This window comes from Physeter macrocephalus, chromosome 18 (assembly GCF_002837175.3).
Source record: "Physeter macrocephalus isolate SW-GA chromosome 18, ASM283717v5, whole genome shotgun sequence".
NCBI classification, from domain to species: domain Eukaryota; kingdom Metazoa; phylum Chordata; class Mammalia; order Artiodactyla; family Physeteridae; genus Physeter; species Physeter macrocephalus.
The window spans coordinates 57,195,213-57,198,421 of record NC_041231.1 but is presented as its reverse complement, the minus strand read 5'-3'; the positions used below and the strand labels follow the sequence as shown (position 1 = coordinate 57,198,421).

The 3,209-nt window shown below is 41.8% G+C and overlaps 1 non-coding gene across 1 annotated transcript; it reads left to right on the top strand.

Annotated features, from left to right (window-relative positions):
- Positions 1 to 2,822: 2,822 nt before the first annotated feature.
- Positions 2,823 to 2,927, top strand: LOC112062349 (U6 spliceosomal RNA). The gene has a single exon (XR_002890679.1). It is a non-coding gene; the product is annotated as a U6 spliceosomal RNA (small nuclear RNA).
- The last annotated feature ends 282 nt before the right edge of the window (positions 2,928 to 3,209 follow it).

Here is a 3,209-nt window from a genome sequence, read left to right as displayed (position 1 = left end):
GTACCGGTTTTATTTTATTTTATTTTTTAAATTGAAGTATAGTTGGTTTACAATATTGTGTTAGTTTCAGGTGTACAGCAGAGTGATTCAGCTATATATATATATATATATATTCTTTTGCAGGTTCTTTTCTCTTATAGGTTATTATAAGATATTGAATATAGTTCCCTGTGCTACACAGTAAGTCCTTGTTGTTTATCTATTTTATATATAGTGGTGTGTATATTTTAATCCCAAACTCCTAATTTGGAAGAGGAGGAGAGAGCAGAGCCTGTGGGGATGGGAACAAAAACTAAAGAGGGGATGGGAGGCAGGACAGCATGGATGAACATTGAAAACATCGTGCTAAGTGAAGTGAGCCAGTTACAAAAGGATAGTACTGTATGATCCCACTCAAATGAGGTACCCAGAGTAGTCTAATTCATAAAGGCAGAAAGTAGAATGGTGGTTGCCAGGCGCTTGGGGAGGTGGGTAGGGAGTTATTGTTTAAGGGACACAGAGTTCCAGTTTGGAAAGATGAAAATTTCTGAATGGTGGTGATGGTTGTACAATGATGTGAATGTACCTAATGGACTGTAGACTTAAAAATGGTTAAAATGTTGATTTCATGTTATATACATCTTACCACAATAAAAAAAAAGGTTTAAGGCATGTGGTGGAGGATAGTTTAGTTAGTTGTGTGGAAGACCTAGTCTGGCAAGAAGCAGATTCATCGTCACTCTGAAATTCAGGGGCAGAGGGCAGAGTGGGGGGGGCAGCTGACCGTCAGGCCTCCCCAGGATATGCCCTTCTCGATGGCATCTGAACTTGGGCACCTGGAGTCCTTCCACCTGACTGAGGGGAGGATGAGTCCTTCATTGGGAACCATCTTAAGTGTATACCAGACACTCGCGATTCCTGCTCACCCAGGAGGTGTCCTAGGGACCTGGCAATGAATGGGACTCCCTTTCCCTGGAGGAACGGCCCCAAGGCCTTTCTAGGAAGCCTGAGGGATTAAAATGGAAAAGTGTTAAGGGTGATTTGCGCATAACTCAGCCTTTCAGATTGGGATAAAAAAACACCTAGCACATCTGACCACATGGAGGTCACAAACCTCTGCAAGAAACCAGAAGAGATTGTGGTACCCAGAAGCCCAGCCATGGATGAACTCCAGTGAATTAGGTCAGTGTGTGTGTTGCAGATCCACTGGGCCTGCCCCTTGTTCCTGCCCCGGGAACAAGGGATCCCCGGCTCCCTTGTTCAAGAGGGGAGCCTTCCCAGACAGCTTGGGAACCTCTGTTGGGGGAGGCCAAGCCTCCCAAAGGAGTCTGGGCTGGTGGTCATCCTGGCATCCTGTTTGCTGCAGGCAAGCATCTTTTCTGTGGGTTATTTTTGTCTCTGGCCTTGTCTTGTTTTTCCCAGTGCTGCTCCTTGGCTCGTAACATTTCTTCCCTGGTTTATTAAAAACTGAGATAAATCACCTAATAAATCTTGGCTAAGTTTTTTCCTTCAAATCTCCTTGACAACTGCCAAAGTCAGAAAGTTGCATCTTTCCCACAGTGGGAGGCTAACAAAATAGCTGGTGTGCTCAGAGAAACATATAGATCAAGAAAACAAAGGGAAAATCTTTAGATATGCAGAAGCCTCCCACTTCTGGTACTAAATTTACTCGCCTGGGTTTGATTTCAAAGAGGCACAGCAGTACCTGAGCAGCTAGCAGGAGGCACCACGCCCATGAGCCCAGGAAGCAGGCCTGCTTCCCTCTGCGCCCTGAAGAAGATGTGCATAGATTAACTGTCTTTCCTTGCTGATGGGACGGTTACTGGGTGCACTCCTCGCATTTAATTATTAAAGCTCTCCCTTCCCCCACACACATATACACAAACCTCTGCTCCTTCAATTTCTTAAAACCATTGAATCACAGAATTCTGGCATTTGAAAGGAATTCAGCCATCCTCTAATGTCTCCTTTTATCATCACAGAAGCACAGGATTCTAAGAATATTAAAAGTTACCTATTCTGACGCCAAATCTCCCCATCAGATGTCTTATAATTATAATACACAAATCTACTTGGCATCCCAAGAGCACTTTACACATACTTCCATTTGTACTTGGCTCATTCGATGTAACTATTTCCTTTTTAAAAGTTTAAACTTTTTTTTATTTTTTGTAAAGCAATATGTTCACACAATTGGTAATTTGAAAGGTAAAAGAATATATAACCCTATCCTACAGACACCTAGTTCTCCTCCACAGAGGCTACTGATAACAATTCCTTCAGTATCCTTCTTGGGATATTCGATGTATATATACTTAGGTATGTTCTTTCCTTCCCTCCTTTTTACACAAAGGCTTTTACACTGGTCCGCGCCTGCACTTTAGCATATTTTGGAGATCTTTCTGTATCCAGCTTCATTCTTTTAGCGGGCTCTGTGGCATTCCATTACCGGGAGGTACCATAATCTAGGGACATTTTTGTTGCCTCCAATCTTTTGTATTACAAATAATGCTGCAATAGATAATCCTGTGCTTGCGATATTTGGCACCATTATTTCCTTCGGATAGGCTCCCTGAAGTGGAATTTCTGGGTCCACAGATATGCACACTTGCAATTTTGATAAATATTGCCAAATATCCTTTCCTAATTTCTGTTCTCACCAGTAGGTGATAGTACAGCTTTACCAACAGTATGTCATGAAACTTTTTGACTGTTGCTGTGATTATATATTTACCTGTCTCTTCCCCCGGCCCCATTCCCTCATTAGAATGTGAGACCATCAAGGTTCCTCAGAACCTAACATGTTACCTGGTACATGATAGATTCTCAACGAATATTTCCTAGCGCTCGCTTCAGCAGCACAGGTACTAAAACTGGAAAGATGCCAAAATATAGCATGGCCCCTGCGCAAGGATGACACACAAATTCCTGAGGCATTCCATCTTTTTAGAGAGTAGATCTTAAATGTTCTCGACACACCAAAGAATGGTAATAGGTGAGGTGATCATTTCTCAATATATATGTGTATCAAATCAGCACATTGTACACCTTAATTTATACAATGTTACATGTCAATTATATCTCAATAAAGCTGTGGGGGTAGGAAAATGAATCCCTCCCCAAAATAAATAAACATACATTTGAGAAGTACATAAATGGATGAATGAATGCATGAATGAATTATAGGGCTCTTTAAATCAGAATTAGAAACGATGACCCTAATTTTCTCC